This window comes from Loxodonta africana, chromosome 27 (assembly GCF_030014295.1).
Source record: "Loxodonta africana isolate mLoxAfr1 chromosome 27, mLoxAfr1.hap2, whole genome shotgun sequence".
NCBI classification, from domain to species: Eukaryota; Metazoa; Chordata; class Mammalia; order Proboscidea; family Elephantidae; genus Loxodonta; species Loxodonta africana.
Window position 1 is genome coordinate 2916685 of NC_087368.1, and position 26802 is coordinate 2943486.

Below are 26802 nucleotides of genomic sequence, written 5' to 3' on the forward strand. Positions count from 1 at the left end.
AGCTCTTATCTACTAACTAATCAGTAAAAAACCCTCTCCCACCTTCCCTCCTTCCCCCCCTCATAACCACAAAAGCATGTGTTCTTCTCAGTTTATACTATTTCTCAAGATCTTATAATAATGGTCTTATACAATATTTGCCCTTTTGCCTCTGACTAATTTCATTCAGTATAATGCCTTCCAGGTTCCTCCAAGTTATGAAATGTTTCACAGATTCCTCACTGTTCTTTATCGATGCGTAGTATTCCATTGTGTGAATATACCACAATTTATTTAACCATTCATCCGTTGATGGACACCTTGGTTGCTTCCAGCTTTTTGCTGTTGTAAACAGAGCTGCAATAAACATGGGTGTGCTTATATCTGTTTGTGTGAAGGCTCTTGTATCTCTAGGGTATATTCCAAGGAGTGGGATTTCTGGGTTGTATGGTAGTTCTATTTCTAACTTTTTAAGATAACACCAGATAGATTTCCAAAGTGGTTGTAGCATTTTACATTGCCACCAGCAGTGTATAAGAGTTCCAATCTCTCCGCAGCCTCTCCAGCATTTATTATGTTGTGTCTTTTGGATTAATGCCAGCCTTGTTGGAGTGAGATGGACTCTCATCGTAGTTTGAATTTGCATTTCTGTAATGGCTAATGATTGAGAGCATTTTCTCATGTATCTGTTAGCTGCCTGAATATCATCTTTAGTGAAGTGTGTGTTCATATCCTTTGCCCACTTCCTGATTGGGTTGTTTGTCTTTCTGTGGTTGAGTTTTAACAGAATCATATAGATTTTAGAGATCAGGCACTGGTCGGGATGTCATAGCTGAAAATTCTTTCCCAGTCTGTAGGTGGTCTTTTTACTCTTTTTGGTGAAGTCTTTAGAAGTCTTTAGATGAGCATAGGTGTTTGATTTTTAGGAGCTCCCAGTTATCTGGTTTCTCTTCATCATTTTTGGTAATGTTTTGTATTCTTTTTATGCCTTGTTTTAGGGCTCCTAACGTTGTCCCTATTTTTTCGTACATGATCTTCATCGTTTTAGTCTTTATGTTTAGGTCTTTGATCCACTTGGAGTTAGTTTTTGTGCATGGTGTGAGGTATGGGTCCTGTTTCATTTTTTTGCAAATGGATCTCCAGTTATGCCAGCACCATTTGTTAAAAAGACTGTCTTTTCCCCAATTAACTGACACTGGGCCTTTGTCAAATATCAGCTGCTCATATGTGGATGGATTTATATCTGGGTTCTCAATTCTGTCCCATTGGTCTATGTACCTGTTGTTGTACCAGTACCAGGCTGTTTTGACTACCGTGGATGTATAATAGGTTCTGAAATCAGGTAGAGTGAGGCCTCTCACTTTCTTCTTTTTCAGTAATGCTTTGCTTATCCGAGGCTTCTTTCCCTTCCATATGAAGTTGGTGATTTATTTCTCCATCACATTAAGAAATGTCATTGGAATTTGGATCAGAAGTGCATTGTATGTATAGATGGCTTTTGGTAGAATAGACATTTTTACTATGTTAAGTCTTCCTACCCATGAGCAAGGCATGTTTTTCCACTTAATTAGGCCCTTTTTAGTTTCTTATACTAGTACTTTGTAGTTTTGTTTGTATAGGTCTTTTACATCTTTGGTAAGATTTATTCCTAAGTATTTTATCTTCTTGGGGGCTACTGTGAATGGTATTGATTTGGTGATTTTCTCTTCGATGTTCTTTTTGTTGATTTAGAGGAATCCAAGTGGTTTTTGTATATCTTATAACCTGAGAGTCTGCCAAACTCTTCTATTAGTTTCAGTATTTTTCTGGAGGATTCCTTAGGGTTTTCTGTGTATAAGATCATGTCATCTGCAAATAGAGATAATTTGACTTCCTCCTTGCCAATCCGGATGCCCTTTATTTCTTTGTCTAGCCCAATTGCTCTGGCTAGGACCTATAGCACAACGTTGAATAAGAGCTGTGATAAAGGGCATCCTTGTCTGGTTCCCGTTCTCAAGGGAAATGCTTTCAGGCTTTCTCCATTTAGAGTGATGTTGGCTGTTGGCTTTGTATAAAAAAAATAGATGCCCTTTATTATGTTGAGGAATTTTCCTTCAATTCCTATTTTGGTGAGAGTTTTTATCATAAATGGGTATTGGACTTTGTGAAATGCCTTTTCTGCATCAATTGATGAGATCATGTGGTTTTTGTCCTTTGTTTCATTTATATGGTGGATTACATTAACGGTTTTTCTAATATTAAACCAGCCCTGGTATAAATCCCACTTGGTCGTGGTGGATTATTTTTTTGATATGTTGTTGAATTGTATTGGCTAGAATTTTGCTGAGGATTTTTGCATCTATGTTCATGAGGGATATAGGTCTGTAATTTTCTTTTTTTGTGATGTGTTTGTTTGCCTGGTTTTGGTATCAGGGAAATGGTGGCTTCATAGAATGAGTTAGGTAGTATTCTGTGATTTTCTATGCTTTGAAATACCTTTAGTAGTAGTGGTGTTAACTCTTCTCTGAAAGTTTGGTAGAACTCTACAGTAAAGCCGTCCGGGCCAGGGTTTTTTTTTTTTTGTTGGGAGTTTTTTGATTACCGTTTCAATCTCTTTTTTTGTTATGGGTCTATTTAGTTGTTCTACTTCTGATTGTGTTAGTTTAGGTAGGTAGTGTTTTTCCAGGAATTCATCCATTTCTTTTAGGTTTGCAAATTTGTTAGAATGCAGTTTTTCATAATAATCTGATATGATTTTTTTAATTTCATTTGGGTCTGTTGTGATGTGGCCCCACTCGTTTCTTATTCGGGTTATTTGTTTCCTTTCCTGTATTTCTTTATTCAGTCTGGCCAATGGTTTATCAATTTTGTTAATTTTTTCAAAGCACCAGCTTTTGTTTTTGTTAATTCTTTCAATTGTTTTTCTGTTCTCTAATTCGTTTAGTTCAGCTCTAATTTTTATTATTTGTTTTCGTCTGGTGCCTGATGGATTCTTTTGTTGCTCACTTTCTATTTGTTCAAGTTGTAGGGACAGTTCTCTGATTTGGGCTCTTTCTTCTTTTTGTATGTGTGCATTTATCGATATAAATTCACCTCTGAGCACTGCTTTTGCTGTGTCCCAGAGGTTTTGATAGGAAGTGTTTTCATTCTCGTTGAATTCTATGAATTTCCTTATTCCCTCCTTAATGTCTTCTATAACCCAGTCTTTTTTCAGGAGGGTATTGTTCATTTTCCAAGTATTTGATTTCTTTTCCCTAATTTTTCTGTTATTGATTTCCACTTTTATTTCCTTGTGGTCTGAGAAGATGCTTTGTAGTATTTTGATGTTTTGGATTCTGCAAAGGTTTGTTTTATGACCTAATATGTGGTCTATTCTAGAGGATATTCCATGTGCGTTAGAAAAAAAAGTATACTTTGCAGCAGTTGAGTGGAGAGTTCTGTATAAGTCAATGAGGTCAAGTTGGGTGGTTGTAGTAATTAGGTCTTCCGTGTCTCTGTTGAGCTTCTTACTGGATGTCCTGTCCTTCCCCGAAAGTGGTGTGTTGAAGTCTCCTGCTATAATTGTGGAGGTGTCTATCTCACTTTTCCGTTCTGGTAAAGTTTGTTTTATGTATCTTGCAGCCCTGTCATTGGGTGCATAAATATTTAATATGGTTATATCTTCCTGATCAATTGTCCCTTTTATCATTATGTAGTGTCCTTCTCTATCCTTTGTAGTGGATTTAAGTTTAAAGTCTATTTTGTCAGAAATTAATATTGCTACTCCTGCTCTATTTGCTTATTGTTTCCTTGATATATTTTATTCCATCGTTTGAGTTTTAGTTTGTTTGTGTCTCTAAGTCTATGGTGTGTTTCTTGTAGGCAGCAGATAGACGGATCATGTTCCTTTATCCAGTCTGAGACTCTCTGTCTCTTTACTGGTGCATTTAGTCATTTACCTTCAGCGTAATTATAGATAAGTATGTGTTTAGAGTTGTCATTTTCATGCCTTTTTATGTGTGTTGTTGACAGTTTCATTTTTCCACTTACTTTTTTGTGCTGAGACGTTTTTCTTTGTAAATTGCGTGTTCCTCATTTTCATAGTATTTGACTTTATGTTTGTTGAGTCGTTACGTGTTTCTTGGTTTTTATTTTGAGTTATGGAGTTGTTATACCTCTTTGTGGTTACCTTAATATTTACCCCTTTTTTTCTAAGTAAAAACCTAAATTGTATTGTCCTATATCGCTTTTTCTCCCTCTGCATATGGCAGTTCTTTGCCACCTGTATTTAATCCCTCTTTTTGATTATTGTGATCTTTTAAATACTGACTTCAATGATTCCCTGTTTTGAGCATTTTTTTTTTAATTAGTCTTAATTTGTTTTTGTGATTTCCCTATTTGGGTTGATATCAGGATGTTCTGTTCTGTGACCTTGTGTTGTGCTGGTATCTGATATTATTGGTTTTCTGACCAATTTCTTTTAGTATTTCTTGTAGCTTTGGTTTGGTTTTTGCCAATTCTCTAAGCTTGTGTTTATCTGTAAATATCTTAATTTCGCCTTCATATTTCAGAGAGAGTTTTGCTGGATATACGATCCTTGGCTGGCAGTTTTTCTCCTTCAGTGCTCTGTATATGTCATCCCATTGCCTTCTTGCCTGCATGGTTTCTTCTGAGTAGTCTGAGCTTATTCTTATTGATTCTCTCTTGTAGGAGACCTTTCTTTTATCCCTGGCTGCTTTTAAAATTTTCTCTTTATCTTTGGTTTTGGCAAGTTTAATGATAATATGTCTTGGTGTTTTTCTTTTGGGATCAATCTTAAATGGGGTTCGATGAGCATCTTAGATAGATATCCTTTTGTCTTTCATGATGTCAGGGAAGTTTTCTGTCAGCAGATCTTCAACTATTCTCTCTGTGTTTTCTGTTGTCCCTCCCTGTTCTGGGACTCCAATCACACGCAAGTTATCCTTCTTGATAGAGTCCCACATGATTCTTAGGGTTTCTTCATTTTTTTTTAATTCTTTTATCTGATTTTTTTTCAGCTATATTGGTGTTAATTCCCTGGCCCTCCAGATTTCCCACTCTGCATTCTAATTGTTCGAGTCTGCTCCTCTGACTTCCTATTGCGTTGTCTAATTCTGTAATTTTATTCTTAATCTTTTGGATTCCTGAATGCTGTCTCTCTATGGATTCTTGCAACTTATTAATTTTTCCAGTATGTTCTTGAATAATCTTTTTGAGTTCTTCAACAGTTTTATCAGTGTGTTCCTTGGCTTTTTCTGCAGTTTGCCTTATTTCATTTCTGCTGTCTTGAAGCATTCTGTAAATTATTTTTTTATATTCTGTATCTGATAATTCCAGGATTGTATCTTCATTTGGGAAAGATTTTGATTCTTTTGTTTGGGGGGTTGTAGAAGCAGTCATGGTCTGCTTCTTTATGTGGTTTGATATCGACTGCTGTCTCCAAGCCATCACTAAGATATTGTAGTGATTAATTCTGTATTTGCTCACTGAGTTTTATCTTGTTTTGTTTTCTTTCAGTATACGTGGATGGGCTACTAGATTGTGCTGTCTTGATTGTTGTAGCCCTTGACTTACTTATGACCTATTACCAGCTGATTTGGGCTGTTACCAGATATATATGCCTGAGTCCATTCACCATTCTTGAGTAGAATCTGATTTTGGGTCATCAAGCGTGTGATGCACACTGTCACCTATTCACCTTGAGAAGTAGTGGTGATAGTTGTGTGCACCAGAATCTAGTAGCAGCTGGGGTTCATACTCCAGGGGGGGGCAGGATGCTGACAGGCTTCCCCCAAGTGCCAGTGAGGTAGGCGTGTCTCTATTCCTAAAGCACCTTGGTGGGTGGGCTCTGCAGCTGTACCTTAGGCCCCCAATGCAAGTACTTCTACAGATTTTTAGGTGTCACCCTCCTTAGACCCCTAAGGCAGGAGGCTAGGTGGTCTGGGGGAAGCTTCAGCCCTCAGTTCCCTGTTGTGGGTCAGTGAGGGCTCTGTTGAATACGCAGAGGTATCAGACCTGGGAAACTTGTCTTTCCAGTAAATCCGCTAAAACAAATGCAGTCAGATCCCTATCAGAAATGCCTTTGCATTGTAATAGCCACCTTTTTCCCTGTAGGGATGAAAGCCCCAGACTGTGGATTACATATGCTTGGCTGGAGCTGGTTCTGTGTTTTTAGTCCAATTAGGGAAGGATCTTTGGTCCCTGGGTTTTTTGTGGTTGCTTCTCTCAGGCCAGAAGAATGGGTTAGGAAAAGACCAATAAAAGGAAAAGAAAAACTGCTGAGCAGTTCTCCCTCTGACTCAGGAAATTCCAATGTTAATGAAGTTGCCTGGGAAGGGGAGGGGAGGGTTCAGAAAAACAGGAGAGAGTAGCACCCCGGAATATAGACAAAGTTACTTATCTTGCTTGGGATGGCTATTTTATCTGAGATTCCTGAGGGGCGCGTCGCCTGTGCGCACTGGCTGGGTAGAGATTGCTCACAAGGGTCAGGCCCGCGGCCCCTGCTTGCGCTGTCTCAAAAGCCAGGGTCAGTTCCTCTGCTGTCAGTCCAAAGCCCAGCGTCAAGGTTCCCCAGCTGGGATGCTGCACTCCTGGCTCCAAAAACAGTCGCTGCCTCCTGGTGACTTCTCCTCGCACCAGCCGCATCGCCGCGCCGTCCGCGCGGACCGTCACAGGATGTCGAGCTCAGCTCCCCTGTGCCCAGTCCAAAGCCCGGCGCCAAGGTTCCCAGGCTGGGACGCTGCACTCCCAGCTCCAATACCAGTCACTGCCTCCTGGCGACTTCTCCTCCCGCCAGCTGCGTCGCCGCGCCGCCCGCGTGGACTGGCTGGGCCCCCTCCCGAGGTCAGTTCAGAGGGGTAGGGCTGCGCCCCGTGTTTGCGCCGTCACAGGATGCAGTGCTCAGCTCCCCTGCACGCGGTCAAAAACCCCGCGCCAAGGTTCCTCGGCTGGGACGCTGGCTCCAGGCTCCGAGAACAGTTGCTGCTTCCCCGTAGGTGTTCGTTCTGGGTCTCTGTCACTCAGGTCAACTCTTTAAATCTTTGTTTGTTGGTCAGGGTTCGTAGATTGTCGTGTATGTGATCGATTCACTTGTTTTTCCGAGTCTTTGTTGCAAGGGGATCTGAGGTAGCGTGTACCCAGTCAGCCATCTTGGCCCCCCTCCCTCATTGTAGTTTTGATCTGCATTTCTCTAATGCTAATGATCGTGAACATTTCCTCATGTATCTGTTAGCTACCTGAATGTCTTCTTTAGTGATGTGTCTATTCATACCTTTTGTCCATTTTTTAATTGGGTTATTTGTCTTTTTGTGCTTGAGTTTTCACAGTATCATGTAGATTTTAGAGATCAGACGCTGATTGGAAATGTCATAGCTAAAAACTTTTTCCCAGTCTGTAGGTAGTCTTTTTACCCTTCTGGTGAAGCATTTGGATGAGCAAGGGTGTTTGATTTTTAGGAGCTCCCGGTTTTCTAGTTTTTCTTCTGCATTTTTAGTAATGTTTTGTGTACTGTTTATGCCATGTATTAGGGCTCCTAACGTTGTCCCTATTTTTTCTTCTATGATCTTTATCATTTTACATTTTATATTTAGGTCCTTGATCCATTTTGCGCTCATTTTTGTGCGTGGTGTGAGGTATGGGTCTTGTTTCATTTTTTTGCAGATGGATATCTAGTTATGCCAGCACCATTTGTTAAAAAGACTGTCTTTTCCCCATTTAACTGTTCTGGGACCTTTGCCAAATATCAACTGCTCATATGTGGATGGATTTATGTCTAGATTCTCAATTCTGTTCCATTGGTCTATGTATCTGTTGTTGTACCAGTACCAGGCTGTTTTGACTACTGTGGCGGTATAATAGGTTCTAAAATCAGGTATAGTAAGGCCTCCCACTTTGTTCTTCTTTTTCAATAATGCTGTACTTATCCGTGGCCTCTTTCCCTTCCATATGAAAGTGGTGATTTATTTCTCCATCTCATTAAAGAATGTCGTTGGGATTTGAATCAGAATTGCATTTAATGTATAGATCGCTTTTGGTAGAATAGACATTTTTATAATGTTAAGTCTTCCTATCCATGAGCAAGGTATGTTTTTCCACTTATGTGGGTCTGTTTTGGTTTCCTGAAGAAGTGTAGTGTAGTTTTTTTTTGTATAAGTCTTTTATATCTCTGGTAAGATTCATTCCTAAGTATTTTATCTTCTTGGGGGCTACTGTAAATGGTATTGATTCTGTGATTTCCTCTTCGATGTGTTTTTTTTGTTGGTGTGGAGGAATCGAACGGATTTTTGTATGTTTATCTTGTGTCCTGATCCTCTGCTGAACTCTTCCGTTAGTTTCAGTAGTTTTCTTGAGGATTCCTTAGGGTTTTCTGTGTATAAGTTCATGTCATCTGCCAATAGACAGAATTTTACTTCTTCCTTGCCAATCTGGATGACCTTTATTTCTTTGTCTAGCCGAATTGCACTGGCTAGGACCTCCAGCACAGTGTTGAACAAGAGTGGTGGTGATGAAGGTCATCCTTGTCTGCTTCACAACTGCAAGGGGAATGCTTTCAGAATCTCTCCATTTAGGATGATGTTGGCTGTTGGCTTTGTATAAAGGCTCTTTTTTATATTGAGAAATTTTCCTTCTATTTCTATTTTGCTGGGAGCTTTTATCATGAATGGGTGTTGAACTTTGTCAAGTGTCTTTTCTGCATCAAATGATAAAATCATGTGATTTTTGTCTTTTGTTTTATTTATGTGATGGATTACATTGTTTTTCTAATGTTGAACCATCCGTGCATACCTGGTATGAATCCCGCTTGGTCATGGTGAATTATTTTTTTGATATGTTGTTGAATTCTCTTGGCTAGAATTTTGTTGAGGATTTGCATCTAAGTTCATGAGGGATAGAGGTGTATAATTTTCTTTTTTTGTGGTGTCTTTAGCTGGTTTTGGTATCAGGGATATGCTGGCTTCATAGAATGAGTTTTGGAGTATTCCTTCCTTTTCTATGCTCTGAAATACCTTTAGTAGTAGTGGTCTTAACTCTTCTCTGAAAGTTTGGTTGAACTCTGCGGTGAAGGTGTCTTGGTCAGGGCTTTTTTTTGTTGGGAGTTTTTTGATTACCTTTTCAATCTCTTCTTTTGTTATAATTCTACCTCTGTTTGTGTTAGTTCAGGTAGGCAGTGTGTTTCTAGGAAATCATCCATTTTTTTTTAGGTTTTCAAATTTCTTAGAGTACTTTTTTTGTAGTAATCTGGTATCATTCTTTTAATATCAGTTGGATCTGTTGTAATATCGCTCATCTCAATTCTTATTCGGGTTTTTTGCTTCCTCTCCTGTTTTTCTTTTGTCAGTTTGGCCAAGGCTTTATCAATTTTGTTTCTTTTTTCAAAGATCCGTCTTTTAGTCTTGTTAATTCTTTCAATTGTTTTTCTGTTTTCTATTTCATTTAGTTCTGCTCTAATTTTTATTAGTTGTTTTCTTCTGGTGCCTGTGGGTTTCTTTTGTTGCTCTCTTTCTATTTGTTCAAGTTGTAGGTAAAATTCTTTGATTTTGACCCTTTCTTCTTTTTCTTTGTGTGAATTTATTGATATAAATTGACCCCTGAGCGCTGCTTTTGCTGTGTCCCAAAGGTTCTGATAGGAAGTGTTTTCATTCTCACTGGAGTCCATGAATTTCTTTATTCCATCCTTAATGTCTTCTGTAATCCAGTCTTTTTTGAGTAGGGTATTGTTCAGTTTCCAAGTGTTTGATTTCTTTTCCCTGCTTTTTCTTTTACTGATTTCCACTTTTATGGCCTTATGGTCAGAGAAAATGCTTTGTAATATTTCAATGTTTTGGATTCTGCTAAGGCTTGCTTTATGACCTAATATGTGGCCTATTCTAGAGAATGTTCCATGTGCACTAGAAAGGAAAGTTTACTTGGCTGCTATTGGGTGGAATATTCTGTGTATGTCTACAAGGTCAAGTTGTTGATTGTGGCATTTAGATCTTCTGTGTCTTTATTCTGGAGTCGACTTGACGGCAGTGGGTTGGGTGTCTTTATTGAGCTTCTTTCTGGATGTCCTGTCCTGCACCGAAAGTGATGTGTTGAAGTCTCCTAGTATAATTGTGGAGGTGTCTATCTCAGTTTTCAATGCTGATAGTTTGTTTTATGTATCTTGCAGCCCTGTCATTGGGTGCATAAAAATTTAATATGGTTATATCTTCTTGGCATATTGTGCCTTTAATCATTATATAGTGTCCTTACTTATCGTTCATGATGGATGTAACTGTAAAGTCAATTTTGTGGGAAATTAATATTGCCACTCCAGCTCTTTTTATGATTATTGTTTGCTTGATACATTTTTTCCATCCCATGAGGTTTAGTTTGTGTGTCCAAATCTCTGGTGTGTCTCTTGTAGGCAGCATATAGACAGATCTTGTTTTTTAATCCATTCTGCTACTCTTTATCTCTTTATTGGTGCATTTAGTCCATTTCCATTCAGGGTAATTATGGATAGGTATGAATTTAGTGTTATCATTTTGATGTCTTTTTTTGTGTGTGTTGTTGACAGTTTCTTTTTCCCACTTAATTTTATGTGCTGAGTGGATTATATATTGTTCTTTTCTCGTATTTGCTCTTGTTAGTTTTGTTTTTGCTAAGTCTCTATTTTTTTCTTGTATTTATTTTGATGAGCAGGATAGTTTCTCTGCTTTGTGGTTACCTTGTTATTTACTCCCATTTTTCTAAATTTAAAGCTAACTTTTATTTTTTTGTATCACCTTATCTTCCTCTCCCAATTGAAGATCTGTTATTACGTTTCTTAGTCCCTCTTTATTATTTAAATGTTGTCTTCTTCTGTATAATAACATGACTGTTACCCTGTTTTGAGCCCTTTTTTTTTTTTAATCTCTGTTTTTTTTAATTTCCCTGTCTGGGTTGACTTCTGGTTGCTCTGCCCAGTGTTCCAGTCTTGGGTTGATACCTGATATTATTGTTTTTCTAACCAAAGAACTCCCTTTGGTATTTCTTGTAGTTTTGGTTTGGTTTTTACGAATTCCCTAAACTTCTGTTTATCTGGAAATGTCCTAATTTCACCTTCATATTTGAGAGACAGTTTTGCAGGATATAGGATTCTTGGCTGGGGATTTTTTTCCTTCCGTTTTTTAAATAAGTCATCTCATCACCTTCTTGCCTGCATGGTTTCTGCCTAGTAAAAAAAATAAAAGTCTGAGCTTATTCTTATTGGCACTCCTTTGTAGGTGACTTTTTGTTTATTCCTCACTGCTCTAAAAATTTTGTCTTTATCTTTGGTTTTGGCAAGTTTGATTATAATATGTCTTGGTGACTTTCTTTTAACATCTACTTTATGTGGAGTTAGATGAGCATCATGGTTAGGTATACTCATCTTTCACAATATCAGGGAAATTTTCTGCCAACAAATCTTAAAATTTCCTCTGTATTTTCCGTTATCCTTCCCTGTTCTGGTACTCCAATCACTCGTAGGTTTTTTCTCTTGATAGAGTCCCACATGATTCTTAAGGTTTCTACATTTGTTTTAATTCTTTTATGTGATTTTTCTTCAAGTATATTAGTGCCAAGTGATTTATCTTCAAGTTCAGAAACCTGGCTTGTACTTGTTCAATTCTGCTCCTCTGACTTTCTATTGAGTTGTCTCCTTCTGTAATTTTATTGTTAATCTTCTGAATTTCTGATTGCTGTCTATGAAGTTTTCCAGCTTTTTAAATTTTTCATTAGGTTCCTGAATAATCTTTTTAATTTCTTCAATTGCTTTATTTGTGTGTTCCTTGGCTTGTTCTGCATATTGCCTCATTTCCTTCCGGATGTCTTGAATGGTTCTGTATATTAATCTTTTGGATTCTGCCTCTGGTAATTCCAGCAATGCACTTTCATCTAGGAGATTCCTAGATTCTTTGTTTCGAGAGCTTGCTGAGGTGATCATAGTCTGTTTCTTTATGTGATTTGATATTGACTGTTGTCTCTCAGCCATCAGTAAGTTATTGTATTAATTTATACTTGCTTACTGTGTCGTAGCTTCTTGTTTTGTTTTGTTTTGATATGCTCAAATGGGTTGCTTGAGTGAGCTGGCTGGATTATTTTCAGCTTTGGAGCTCTGATGTCCTTTCCCAGATGGCTAGAGCCGTTATCAGGTATATCAGTCTAGGAGTCCCCTGACTTTTCTTGTATGAATTCAGCTAAGGTGTCTTCTTAGCTGATCATCAAGTGTGTGGTACGGCTCTGTGCTACAGTCTTAGAGGGCCAGGGTGACTGGTGTATGTACCAGTATCTGATTGCAGCAGGGGATCACAGTCTGAGCAGGGTAGGGGGCTGAGAACCGACCCATGAGTGTCTCTGAGGAAAGCGCGTCCTTGTTCCCTAGTGCGTGCAGGTGGGTGGGTTCTTCAGACGGACCATGGGCACCCAGTGTTTTTAGTTGTAAGGGCTGGGAGGCACCAGTTATCCTTGGACAACTGTCACAGATGGCTGGGTGACCTGAGTGTGGTTACCAGTCTTTAGGCCCCAGATATGGGTAGGTGAGGACCCTGTTTAATAGGCAAAGCAATGTCAAACAACAAACACCCACCTCTCCAGCTCACAGCTGAAACGGTTGGAGTCTGGCAACAAGGGCCTATTCTCCTGAAATAGGCCTACACAGGTCCATGCAGAAGAGAAAGGTGCTCAGAGTTCCACAGAGCATTTATTCCTGGCCAGGAGCCACTTATGTCCTGAGCTCTGCCCATTAGTAGAGCTGGCAAATTATCTTTTCCCCCAGTTGCAAATTTTTTCCTTCTCCAAGGTTGGGAAGATGGCTATAGGTGCTCAACAGTGCCAATCTCAGGCCCAGGGAATTCAGCCGCTGAAGCTGGCTGGCGGGGGTGGGGTGCAGGGGGCCTTGGTACAATATATGCAAGTACTTAGCTTTTGCCAAGAACTCCGTTCTTCTCTGGTTCTGGAGGTGTGAGTAGGCTGTGTGGCTGGCTGCTTCTCCCTGAGGAAACTGTGTCTGAACGCTAGTGCAAGCCCGCTGCTGCCACTCTGGGAATGGTGCCTGAGGGCTCCCCACGATTCAGGTCTGGTAACTCCTCTCCACTTCTGAACCATCTCTTCCTCCGCCTGCCCCTCAGTTCATTTTCTAACGTTGTGTTTGATGCTCAGGTCTCCTAGCTTGTCATAAATATACTTGTTTCTCTTGTTTTTTCGGGTCTTTGTTTTAAAGAGGGCTCTCCGGAAGTGTCTGTATATTCTGCCATCTTGGCTCCGCCTCCTTTTACACACATTTTTGGGGGACATAATTCAATCCATGACATAGTGTGAGAAGAAATTTAAAGTCTCATTAATATTTTTTTATTAGCAAAGTTTTATTGTAAAATAAGAAACAGATATAAAAATGGGATATAAAAAGGGGAGGGGAGAAGGGATGTAGGCAAAGAATGCAAATGTGCTTTCCAAAGTGCAAAATAAATGAGGCTCTGAGTGTCTGGTTGCAGTTAGACGTGGTGGTAGGTACGGATTCCATGTAAAAGCTGGAATCCTTCAGGGAGTGGGATGGGGTGAGGTTTCCTTTTAGGTGCTGAGGTTTACCTAGAGGCTAGACAGGACGTGGCTAGGCCAACAGAAAAGGAACTAGGAAATTCCTTCCCCTTAACCAGCTGCCCAGTCAATCCATCAACCGACAGAGACAGGGGACCTGCACTCCCCAGAGGCCAAGTCCCAGATGCCATGTAATCTAAGAAGGTTTTAAGGCCAGGCAGCCTGGTGACTTCCAGCCTTACAGGATCTTTGAGTCATACATATATCATTTCATTAACCTCACAGCAAACCCCACGAGGTAGGTGGTAGGTATCAGCATTTTATAGACATACACATTGCTGTCAGGAGAAATGAAACACCTTGAGATGGTTCCCCTGGCTAGTCTGTTACTGGTCTAGGCTTCCAACCCAGGTATGGTAAGTTCTATGACTGCTCTTAAAATCTAATTCTTACGTGCAGGAACGCCATCCTATCTCTTCCAAGTATTCCTTATAGTAAAAACCTTAAAATCTAAGCTGGATTGTCCCAGCTCCCTCATGCCCCCCCAGAACACCAGTGTAGGCCAGCTTCTTTAGTGGAGGCCCATGCCAAGGTAAGTGAAGAGTTCTTGAGTGTTTTCGAGACACACCTGTATCAAGTAGGGGTTCAAGCATGTGAATTTCCAAACGGTAGGAAAGGAGGGCAGGGGCAGGGTGTGTAAATGGGGGACAGGAAGTGAAGGACGTCAGTCTGAGTCAGGCCCCTCTCTCTTGAACATTAGTTTTTTACAGTGGGTGGTAGATTCCCCTTTCTTAGAGTTTGGAAGGCTGCATTGAGCCCTGCTCCCCTCTGGCTGCTTCCCAGCCTGGGCATCCTTCAGCTCCAATGCCTCATTCAACTCTAGGAACATCTTGAAGCATTCATGCCCACGGATCTTAAGGGTGAAATATTTTTCATCCACTGGCTTCTTCTTTGGCTCGGTAGAGGAGCTGGTGCTGGTGTGCAGTGCTTACTTAGTGATCCTCTCAGAGGGTGGCTCCCACTTGTTGTGGAAATTTTCTTCCTCTGTACGTCTGTCTCTCCCAGAACAGTACAAATATGCACCTCGAAACTGTTGTGTCCTAGCAGATTACCATCGGAGTCTTCCAGTGTGATGATGGTGAGGATGGGTTTCCCACCCCCACGCAGGAGCTGCTACACATGAAGTTGAAGTGGATGGTGGTAGTCAGAACCGACCTGAGGTAGCTCATAGGGTACCCCACACTATGTCGAAGAGTGATGGTGTCCTACAAATATCAGCACGCAGGATTCCTCCCACCTGGATAAGATGCTGAGGAGCGGCCAGGCCATCGCTATAGTCGGAGCAGCACTCAAGGTGGGGGCAGTGCTGCACGACCTCTGTCATATGCTGACGTCTGGTAGATGGCCATGGTGTGAACACAGGTGCTGGGGTGGGGTGGTGAGCTGAGCTACGGCTGCACTGGACAGGTCTTTGCCAGCTGGCAAAACAGCTTGTTAAGGCCAGGGGAGTACATGCAGGTGACAGACTTGGCTGTCCCAGAATGCAGGAAGCCAAGACGGAAACCACAGTTGCTGCAGTAGGTCTTCTGGGAAGGGACAGAGGATGAGAGTGTCCAGGAGGTGGCTGGTGTAAGGGTGGCTGGTGCAGGGGCTGCTGATATTCCTTGAGCCCCAGCTTGGCTTTCTAGCCAGTCTGCAGCATCTCCTGGGAGCAGCAGATCGTCTACTGCCTCCGCTGCTGGGGACAGTGAGGGGGACAGAACCAGCTTCTCAGGAAGGAGTTTCCCCAAGTATGAAAAAGTCTCTTGACTCAGAGGGAGTTCAGTACTTAGATCTGACTTGGGCTCCTCCATTGCAGCTCCAGGGAAGTTAGTCTGTCCATGGAACCTCAGGGAAGTGTATAACAGTCCTGGGAAGGACACTCCACGCCCAGAAAGCAGGTGCCCTCAGAGCCCAGCAGCTAGCTGTGCCCCGGGTGGTGGCTTTGCGCTTTTGACACATTAACATTACTTCCCAGATAGTTATGCATTATCTTAGAATCACAAAGTCATAGCTAGAAAGAATCCCAGAGATGGTTTAATTCAAACTTTTCATTTTATAGACAGGAAGTTTCAATTCAGAAACTAGGTGACCTGACTAAGCTAACAGAGCTAGTTAGTGGCAGAGAACAAGGGGTCTGAGACTGAAGCTTGGATCTCATCTGGGTCTTCCATTTCTCAGTGCTGCCTCCCTTCACCTGCCATCAGGACATAGAGGCTGGGGCCAAAGAGATCTCTTGGGAATTCCTTAATATAGGATTTTGAAGGCATGGCATGAATAGTGTTGAGTTTTGGGAGAAAGTCAAGGTTAGGCTTCTCTTTGCAGCTCATTCTTTTCTTCCCTGACTGATCCTGAGCAGGATTTTTTACTGTGCATCTTCGGGTTTTTAAAAACTTTGCTGCACACCATTTCCTGTAAGAAAAAAACCTTCACCATCCTAGAAGAGTCCTTCCCCAATCACTTGTTCTTAAACTGAGGTTCACGAACTCCCAAAGGGCTAATGTTTTCAGGGTTCATCCATGTGGTAGCACGTATCTGAACTTCATTTTTCCTAGTGGCTGAATAATAGGCCATTGTGTGCATATTCCATGTTTTGTTTATCATCTGTTGATGGACTCTTGGGTAGTTTCTACATTTTGGCTGTTGTGAATACTGCTGCCATGAAAATTTGTGTAGAAGTATCTGTTTGAGTGCCTACTTTCAGATATTTTAGGTATATACCTGGGAGTGGAATTGCTGGGTCATATGGTACTTCTGTGTTCAACGTTTTGAGAAATTGCTAAACAGTTTTCCACAGTGACTGCCATTTTACAATCCCACCAGCAGTGCACAGGGTTCTAATTTCTCGACATGGCTTCCTTTTTAATAATAATATTAACATTATTCTGAGGATGGAGTTCTTGGCTTCAACAGGCTGTGAAAGAAGCCCATGCTACAAAGAATACTAATAACGCTGTAGTCTACAGAAGATTCTGGAAAATCCCCAGGATGGGAGAATTCTTGATTGAGGAGTTAAAAGCCTTAAGGTGGAAGAGAGCTGTGAGGTGGAATATGGAAGTTTCAAGTAGTAGTTTAATCTTTATTAAAAATACTTAAAATTGCTCATTAAATGAAGATGCTGATAGTAGCTCATCTTAAATTAATAACGTGTACGTAAAAAAAATTTTTTATGTAAGTGTTCATTTCCATTTACCATTCCTTGCTCAATAAGTACTCCTTCCTAATTTCGTCAAGACACTTTCAAATTCCCTTTGCTTTGTTGGAGATGACATGCGTGCTAAGTGGCTCCCCTCTTTTCCTCTCCGATTTGGTTTCCAGATACTCTGTGCCTTTCTGATTTATCACTTGGGAGTTTTTGACTCCTGTCTTTCACATCAGTGATCCTACATCTCATGTTCTTCTGTAAGCTCCTAGAACCCACCATCATCTCAGAGATGCAAAATAATTTACATGCCAGGATAAAAAAAAACTTTACATTCTTTTGTCTTCAGGGTTCGCCACCAAAACCTGTGTTCCTCTTCTGCGAATTCATTGGTTTCCGTTTTCTATTTGCTACCCCAAATTCTCTCTTTTTGTGGTTATCCCCAAATAGGAATGACTCAGAATTAGTACACATTGGAAACAAAACTCTTGTTTTTGCCAGAAAGTGAAAGGAAGGTAATTTGTGTTTAAATGACATCTTGGATATGGGGGACATAGCTTTGTTAGGGCTCACTGTATTTTGAAGATCATATGCCTGAAAAATCCCTGTTGCGTACCCTGTGACAGCTTGCCTGTATTTAGTACCCCGGTGGCCTTTCTTGGTGAATTTCACCTTCTGGGACCTTTTTGGGTATGGGCCAGAATCATACTTGTTCTAGCTTTAGTGAAGAGTAAAAATTCCTTTTCTTTAGAAGGCTATCATTGAGTTTATTTAATGACAGGAAAAAAAAAGTCAAATGTTGGCTCTCTAATCCTATCACACTACTAAGTTATTGAGAGATTTTGGGGGGGCATCAGTGATTTCTCAGAATTTGTTTCCTTGTTTTCAAAATAAGGGGGGTGGTAGTAGGTAGTAACTCCTTAAATTCTTCCTGTTCTCCAAACCCTGTGATTGTCAGATTCTATCTGATGCTCATACTAAACACATCCTAAAACTGCTGGCTAGTTGGGAATTCATTTATAATCAATTAAAGTCAGGACCAGGAAAATAATACTTTATTTCTACAGATCACTTTGTGGTTTACAAAACTATTCTCTATCTCTTTTTACTCTCTTTTCTGTTCCTCTGAGGCCAGCAGCATTGACATCACCTGGGAACTTCCCAGAAAAGCACAATCTCAGACCTCGTCCTGTCCTCTTGAGTTAGAATCTACATTTTACCAAGATGCTCAGGTGATGTGCACGCACAAGGAGTCTGAGAACTGCTGCTTTGTCTCATTGTGAGTCTCCTAATGCGGTCGCAATGAGTTGGAACCAATTCACCAGCACCTAACAACAGTAACAACAGTGACCCTCAGAGGAAGGCAGGGTATTTTACAGATGAGGAAATCAAGACTCAGAGTTGTTAAGTAACTAAGTCGAGGTTACTGTGCTTGTGTCTTCTCCAAAATTTCTTGCTCTAAACCTAATGCGGCCAGAATGCTCATTAGAAGTGGGGATAGCAAAACTTCATCTCACATGCTTTGGACATGTGATCAGGAGGGTCTAGCTGCAGAAGTAGAACATCATGTTTGGAAAAACAGAGGGTCACCAAAAAAGAGGAAAGCCCTCAGTGAGATGGATTGACACAGTGACTGAAACAATGGGCTCAAACATAGCAACAATTGTGAAGATGGCACAGGACCAGGCAGTGTTTCATTCTGTTGTACACAGGGTCTTTAGGAGTCAGAATTACTCGACGGCACGTAACAACAACAACAACAAACCTAATGCTGTCTTCTTGGTTGGGCGGAGTCAGCCTTGTACAACAGAGACTCCTGGCAGCAGTCTGTGTGGTTAGTTCTAGCCAACTGGTGACTGAGTTCTAGCCAGCATAATGTGAGTGAAAGTAGGAAGTACTGTGATCCCTTTCTAGGGAAAAGACACAAACTCAAAAAGATAACTCCCATGTAGCTCCTCCATTGTGGTTTCCACTCCTAGCTGGCTTGAAAAGAGAGAACTCCCCAGAGCAACCTTGGTTTTCAGGGGGCAGGGGAGACTGGTGTAGGCACAGGTGTCTGTGTGTTGCAGGGGTTAATGCTCTGAACAGCGTAAGGGCCTGCCAACCATCCCCTGAGTGTCTATGAGGAAAGCGTATGCCTGTTCCCTGGAACGCACAGGTGGGTGGGTCCTACAGCTGGATCACGGGCACCCAATGCTTTTGGTTGTAACAACTGGTAGGCACCGCTTATCCTTAGACCCCTGTCTTGGGTGCATAGGTGACGTGGGTGGAGCCACCAGTCCTCAGGCCCCTGATGTGGGTAGGTCAGGACCCTGTTTAATAGGCAAATTGGTGTTAAACATCAAAAACCCACCTCTCCACCGTACAGCTGAGACAGTTGAAGTCAGATCTCATGCAGATATACCGTCACAGTCTACCAAGAAGGGCCTAATGTCCTGAAATGGGCCCACACAGGTCCGTGCAGGGGTTAAAGGTATTCAAAGTCCATGGACCGTTTGTGCTTGGACAGGAGCCGCTTCTGTCCTGAGCTCCCCAGCTTAGTGGATCTGGCAGATTATTTTTTATTCCAAGGCCAGGAGGATGGCTCAGGGCACGCAGCAGAACCTCTCTCAGGCCCAGGAAATTGACAGCCACTGAAACCGTCTTGGGGGCTGGGGGCGTGGTAAAATAAATGCAAGTACTTAGCTTTTGCCAAGAGCGCCGTTCTTCTCTGGTTTGTGAGACGTGAGTGGACTGTGCAGCTGGCTGTCTCTCCCTGAGGAAACCAGGTCCCTAACACTACCTCCAGCCCTGCTGCGGTTGCTCCAGGGGATTGTGCCTGAGGGGAACTGGTTCCTGTCGAATCCTGTCCAGCAACTCCTTGCTGCTTCCGAACCATCTCTCCCTTGTCCTGCCGCTCAGTCCGATTTCCGAACTTTGTCCTTGATGTTCAGGGATCCTACTTTGTCATATATGTAACCATTTCACTTGTTTTCTCAGGTCTTTGGTGTAAGGGGGACCTCCGGAAACATCTGAATACTCTGCGATCTTGGCCCCGCCTCACCCCAGAGCAACCTTAAAAATGTTTTAGAGATGACAAGGCTGTTGTCAGCGTGGGTCCCTGGATGACTGCATTGAGGAGGCCCACTGCAGTGACGGATCTTTCACCTGTCCAGTATCTGTACAGGAGCCACAAGTAAACTTTTATTGAGCTTGAGCTGTTATATGTGTTTGGGTCTATTTCTTAAGTGCTTAGCCAACTGTAACAAATACATTCGAGCAGTGACTTAGTACTTGAAGTCATAGGTCTTTTGGCCTAATGCATTCATTCATTTCTTTTGTCTCTGGCAGTTGGTGATCAATGGATCGTGGTCTAGCATGCAGAAGTGAGTGAGTGGAGAAAAGCAGCAGAGCTGGTGGGTTGTGAAGACATGTGTTTGAAGGCTGCCACACTCTCTACTCCAGGGTAAGACAAAGGCAATGGCTGCCATTGTTACTCTGACTTTGCCAAGTCACAGGGACTCTTGTCTCTCCAGCCTCTCGGAGTCAGTGCAATGGGATGCCCTGCCTGTGAAAGGTTCCCAAAATCTCTATTGATTCAAGTGATTGACACTATGCCAATCAATAATTGTGAACAGGAAACCATTAGGTTTTGGGTGATAGGATGGAATTCATTATGTGCATGGAAATACCTCAGGCATTATTAGGGATTTATTTACATGAGACGTGATTTTCCTCGAATCAGGGAAGGGTTATTGGGCCTTCCTGAGGTGTGTTGTCGAGAATAGGACCAGGTCTGATTGCCCTTTTCCTGTACCATATCAGGTTGTTAGCTCTGCCAGCTCACATTCCCTCAACCACTGTCCTCCTTCTCCATGGATCACTTTCCTGAACTGTTGTTTTGTTAATTACTTTTCCTAGAAAGGAAACAGCTTGCCAGAGAGTTGACGATTCCAGGTTTGGTAGATAATAGCATTAGTAAAGCACATGGTTTTTGCCAGTTCCACTTTATCCTTCGTCACTGGCAGTCACGTGTCAGGTAAGGAGCCCTGGTGGCACAATTGTTAAGCACTCAGCTGCTAACCATAAGGTTGGCAGTTCGAACCCACTCAGCGGCTCCATGGGAGAAAGACCTGGGAATCTGAAGGCACCTAACAACAGTGAATCGGGTATTGGCATTGGGAGCATTATGACCAAGGCTGGCTTTGAGCTCTCATTTGTGCTGACGATTTTTGAGGCAAGAAGGAGAAAGTCACTGTTTGGTGTCCCCTTCTCAGAGTCCAGGTGGAAGTCTGGGAAGAAGGGGTAGAAAAGATACCACGTCTCTTTCTGAACTCTCCGCTTCTACAGCTTAAAGTAAAATCAGACTCCTTGAAAAGAAAATGACAACTAATGGAAATCTAGGCAGAGCCAAGGATGGCTAGGAAAGAGGGGCAGGAAGTGAAAAATTAAAAAAGAAAAATTGTATTCAGCTTATAAACTGTTTGGAGTGTTGTTTTAAGCTTGCTTTAGTGCTTTGGAAACCCTGGTGGCGTATTGGTTAAGTCCTATGGCTGCTAACCAAAGCGTCAGCAGTTCAAATCTGACAGGTGCTCCTTGGAAATGCTATAGGGCAGCAGTACTCTGTCCTATAGGGTCACTATGAGTCGGAATCGACTCGACGTCACTAGGTTTGGTTTTCGTTTTGGTAGTACTTTGGAGCCCTTATTAGATAATGTCCCATTACCCAGCCTCGGACAGGGAAGCCAGAAAGGCTGATGTCGTTAGATGCCTGACATGGCTCGGTAATGAGTGCAATTTAATGAACAAATGAGACAATTTGGGGCTGTAGATCTCTGGAGATTCCCATCAACATACATCATTACTGCTCTGGAGTGACACATGGGTGAGGGGATGAGCAAAGCAGAGAAAAGGCAGCTGCAGAAGCATGTCAGCAACTGAAGACTCCAGGTGAGCAGCCAGGCACAGGCAGACCACAGCTCAGGGGATGGAGGTCGCTAAGGAAAGGAGCTGGACTTTGCCAGGTTTTCTCAATAAAGGAAAAGAGTTGGGCTTTGTGAGCTCTACTCATTTTCCTCTATGGCTCCCTATATCCTCTGTTTGAACAGTAACTAAAAAGCATAGCATGTCGGAAATAGCACTTGACTGGCATATGTAAATGCTGTAAAATGATAAATTTGTAGAGTAAGCCATTCTTTAACTGTCAGTTAGGGGCCTAAGTAAGTAATCCTAGAGATACCAGTAGACCAGAGTTTCTCAACCTCAATGCAGTTGACATTTTTGTCCAGATAGCTCTTGTTGTGGGGGGCGTGGGGCGGTTGTTGTAGGATGTTTAGCAGGATTACAGGCCTCTGCTCACTGGATGCCAGTAGCTCTGCCCCCCTCCCAAATTGTGACAATCAAAAATGTCCCCAGACATGCCAAATGTCTGTGGGAGGGGGGAGGGGCACCAAATTTAATCTTGCGCTGAGTTTCTCTGGGACTGTATTTTAGTGATTTAACCTCATTATGCCTCAGTTTCCCTACCTGTAAAGTAGACACAGTCTAAGGAAGCAATGTGCATAGTACCGCGTGGCAACTAGGGGGTTCTCTAAGTGCTTGGAAACAATACCTGTCTGCCCACATTTCCAGGACCCAAAGATCACTCTTAATCTTTGTGATGGCAGTGAGTGAGGGGCAGTGGGAATTTGGAGAAGGGTAAAGGCTTAGTGGTGTGGGAAACGGTGAACCCTGCTGGAATCTGAGTTTATTTGAAGGCATCCTGTCCTAGCTTATTGTGACAGTGTATTCTGGATGAAGGCTTTCTTTTAGAGAGGAAAGAAAGGGGAGGGTGGAGGAGGCAGGAAGGAGGCTGCTCAGAAGAACAGTCAGGAAAGTGCACTTGATGGGGCGATCTCGTTAATGTGAAAGAGACTCATATATCATTAGACCAGAGGACAGAGAGAAAAAGCAACCCCCAAAATCAAAATATCTTTTTAAATGACTGCTGATCCAGAAGAGTTGTTGCAGGTAATTAATGTAGACCAGAGACTGTTTGGAGAAGTCTCTTTGTTCTAGAGCCTTTATATTTCTGTCTCCTCTCTTTTGGAATATGGAAAAAAAAATGTCTTCATATACGCTTTTCATAAATGCTTTACTATGATATGTGTGTTGTTTTATTACTCTTTAGAACTTTGTGTCAGAAAGGTGAAAAAGGCTGTAATGCTCATATAGACCCAAGTGATCTACATTATTTTGATAGAAAGCACCGGCTTGACTCTAGGGATTAGGCATAAACTATCCTGGCAGGGTTGCATTCACCCTTTCTGTGTTTCTGGTCTCTGTAGCATTATACACACTTACAAAGTTTATGACAAATGTGGACAGATCTTGGATGTAATACGTGGAGAAGCCGTCTTAGGTAGCCTTGTTTATTTATATTCTCTCTACCCTGCATTTATAGTACTAGGTGTTAAGTATTTAATAGAAGAAAGGGCACGTCCATGTAGCAGAAAGGGAACAGTGAGAGAAGCTGTTTTGGTAGATAGGTTGGTGTCTTAGTCATCTAGTGCTGCTGTAATAGAAATGCCACAAGTGGATGGCTTTAACAAAGAGAAATTTGTTCGCTCACAGTTTAGGCGTCTAAAAGTTGAAATTCATGATGCTAACTCCAGGGGAAGGCTTTTTATCTGTGCCAGCTCTTGGGGAAGGTCCTTGTCATCAATCTTCCCATCCTAGGAGCTCTCAGTGCAGGGGCCTTGGGTCGAAAGGAAGTACTCTCCTCCTGGTTCTGCATTCTTAGTGGTAGGACGTCCCCATGTCTCTGTACTCACTTCTCTCTTTTATATCTTGAAAGAGATTGATTTAAAATAGAAACAAATTTTGTAGATTGAGTTTTGCCTCACTAACATGACTGCCCCTAATCCCACCTCATTACCATCATAGAGGTAGGATTTATAATGCATAGGAAATTACATCAGATGACAGATTGGTGGACAGTCATACAATACTGGGAATCAAGGCCTAGCCGAGCTGACAGACATTTTAGGGGGACACAATTCAATCCATGACAATTGGTGTTTGAATAGTTGAAGTTTTCATTCTAGTGCTGCTCAGAGTGTGGTCCTAGCAGCATCAGCATTACCTGGGAACTTGTTAGAGATGTAAATGATTGGGGCTCAACCCAGACCTCCTGAATCAGAACCTTGGGATTGGAGCTCAATAATCTGTGTTTCAACAAGCCCTCCGTGATTCTGATGTGTGCTAAAATTTGAGAAGTACTGCTCTAGTGATGTGTGATACGGTGAAATCTTATGCGTGGTGTCCGTGTGTGTATGGAGGGGCAAGGGTTAAGGAAGTGTTTTATCAGGTAGTCAGAAGATGAGTAAAGTTGTCTTGTGATATACTTTTGGATTATTCTCCTAGTCCATGGTGTAAGCCTTTAACTATGCTGTCCAATACAATAGCCACAAGCCACATGTGGCTATTTATATTTAAACTAATACAACTCAATACAATTAAAAGAAATGTAGCTATTCAGTTGAACTAGCCACCTTTCAAGTGCTCAGGAGCCACATGTGCTTAGTGCTGCCTTATTAGGGAGCACAAATGTAGAGCATGTTCATCATCACAGAAAGTTCTATTGGACAGCACTGTTTCAGCCTGTAATGACCCCTATTTGACTCATACAAGCCGGAAACCCCCACCTGTAGTGATGGTGTGTTCTAGTTAAGTCAAGACCTCAACTCGTTTAAAGCAGAATTGAGTTTTGGACTTCTCTACCCTGGGGAGACTTTCAGACTGTAGTTGTATCCTGGTGAACTTTTTACCTTGTGGCGGTATCTGCCTGGTATAGAAAGTGCCATGGGTCTGTCTCCCACATAATTGAGCGCACTGCCTCTAACATATTTGCTCTTTAATCTGCTAAGCTGTCTCTTTCCATTTGGTCTGCCCATGCCCTGACCATGGGTGCTAAAGCTTGTTTGTGCAGGGTGTCTCTTTGAATACTGCCTAGAGCTTTATAAAGAGTCTGGAAGAGGTGGCAAGAGAGTTTCACTTCTCTTTCCCCAGCATGGCTCAAAAAATTAATTCACACAATCTGAGAAGAGTTATCCTCTGAAGAATTAATTGCTAAAGTGAAATTTCAATAGACATATTACACCACAGATTTAGTAGTTAAGCCCTTTATCAATGTGGAAAACTTTTCCATTGATACTCTATTGGTATTATCAAGGAGCTCTGGTGATGCAGTGGTTAAGTGCTCAGCTGCTAACTGAAAGGTCATGGTTGGAACCCACCAGTTGCTCAGAGGGAGAAAGATGGGGCAGTCTGCTTCCCTAAAGATTACAACCTTGGAAAGCCTGTGGGGCAGTCTACTCTGTCCTGTCAGGTTGCTCTGAGTTGGAATCGACTTGATCGCAGTGAGTTTGGTTTTGTCATTGCTATTATCAACAATAGCAATAATTATTTGCTAAGAAATTCTCCGAATTAGAACAAATAAAAAGATGTGGAGATGCACGGTGTTTAAAAGATAAAATGGAAAGCTAACTGGGCCCATGGGAGGGGGTATGAAAGTAAAAATTTTGTGTGTCTTTAGCATTATTGCTGGAGGTGAGGGAAGGAGGTGCATAGGGGATCACATTGACCTTTGGACAGCCTTAACTTGACTGGCTCACTTCTGAGGGAGGATGTTGCTTATTCTCTTACTACCCTCCTCTCTTTAATTTGCCTTTCTTACCCTCTTTTGTCTGCCCAGAATGTTGGAGGGGGCCCAGTGTTTCTCAAGAAGGGTGTATTGGCGTGATTTATCATTATATGGAACTGTCCTGCCCATTTCAGACATTTAGCATCACTGGTCCCTTGATGCCCATGTTACTCCAACCTAACCAAGTCATTGTGTCAACCAGAGATATCCACCCCACCCACAGTACACATTTGCAAATGCCTGTGATTGAGAATTACTGGCTGCTAAAGAGATGAGCTTGGTGTCTTTTTTGGGAGGGAGAAGTGGTTAGAGTTGGTGAAGGTGCAGGTGCTCCGAGGGGCTCGCTCATTAATTTCTGACACAACCTGGCCCCAAACAGCCGCTTCTCGCAGTGCTAGAAGTGATGCTGGGAGCTGATTTTGTTCTATTAGACTAGAAGAATTGCATTCTGCTACTGCAAGACTGAATATACCATGGACCGCCAAAAGAACAAATAAATCTGTCTTGGAAGAAGTACAACCAGACTGATTCTTAGAAGCAAGGATGGCGAGACTACATCTTATATACATTGGACATGTCAGGAGGGATCAGTCTCTGGAGAAAGACATCATGCTTGGCAGAGTACAGGGTCAGCGGAAAAGAGGAAGACCCTCAACGAGGTGGATTGACACAGTGGCTGCAACAATGAGCTCAAGCATAACAAGGATTGTAAGGATGGCGCAGGACCAGGCAGTGTTTCGTTCTGTTGTGCATAGGGTTGCTATGAGTCGGAACCGACTCGACGGCACGTAACAACAACAACAACTGCAAGACTTGGACTCAGAGGCTGAAAATTAACAGAGGCCTCTGTTACTGCCAGGGAGGGACCTAACTCATGAGCAGGGAGATAGTTCCCGGTCTGGTGCCACTCCAGGGTGTGTCTGCACCAACATTGGTTGCTCATTCATACTCTACTTCTTTGCCATTAACATTTCACGGCGTTTCCATTTAGGCTTCTCTTCTGGCGTCTTTGTGCTCGTGCTCGCCCTTCTTGCTCCTACAACCAACTGATGGTCTGTGTATGGACCAAACTCCAAGAAAAGCATAGACTGATAGGTTCTGTAGTAGTTATCATCCCTTTTTGCCTAAGCTCTTAAACCAGGCAATCTTATGGATGCTCATAGCTTCTCCTGGACTGTCTTAGTCATCTAGTGCTGCTGTAACAGAAGTACCACAAGTGGATGGCTGTAACAAAGAGAAATTTATTTCCTCACAACCTAGTAGGCTAGAAGTCCAAATTCAGGGCGTCAGCTCCAAGGGAAGGCTTTCTGTCTTTGTGGGTTTTAGAGGGAGGCCCTGCCCTCAATCTTCCCCTGGTGGAGGAGCTTCCCAGGTGCAGGAACCCCGGGTCCAAAGGACACTCTCTACTCCTAGTGTTTCTTTCTTGGTATGAGGTTGTCCTCTCTGCTAGCTTCCCTTTCCTTTTATCTCGTGAAAGATGAAT

The 26802-nt window shown here is 42.2% G+C and overlaps 1 long non-coding RNA gene and 1 pseudogene across 7 annotated transcripts in view; one reads left to right on the top strand and one right to left on the bottom strand.

Annotated features, from left to right (window-relative positions):
• Positions 1–26802, top strand: part of LOC111749063 (uncharacterized) — a 244458-nt gene that overhangs the window by 186755 nt on the left and 30901 nt on the right. For all 7 annotated transcript variants that reach the window (XR_010319517.1, XR_010319516.1, XR_010319513.1 and 4 more), the window contains 2 exons: positions 19637–19832; positions 19988–20102. This is a non-coding gene — a long non-coding RNA (uncharacterized LOC111749063). The remainder of the gene's footprint in view (positions 1–19636; positions 19833–19987; positions 20103–26802) is intronic.
• On the bottom strand, positions 14011–15459 carry LOC135228728 (cellular tumor antigen p53-like; annotated as a pseudogene).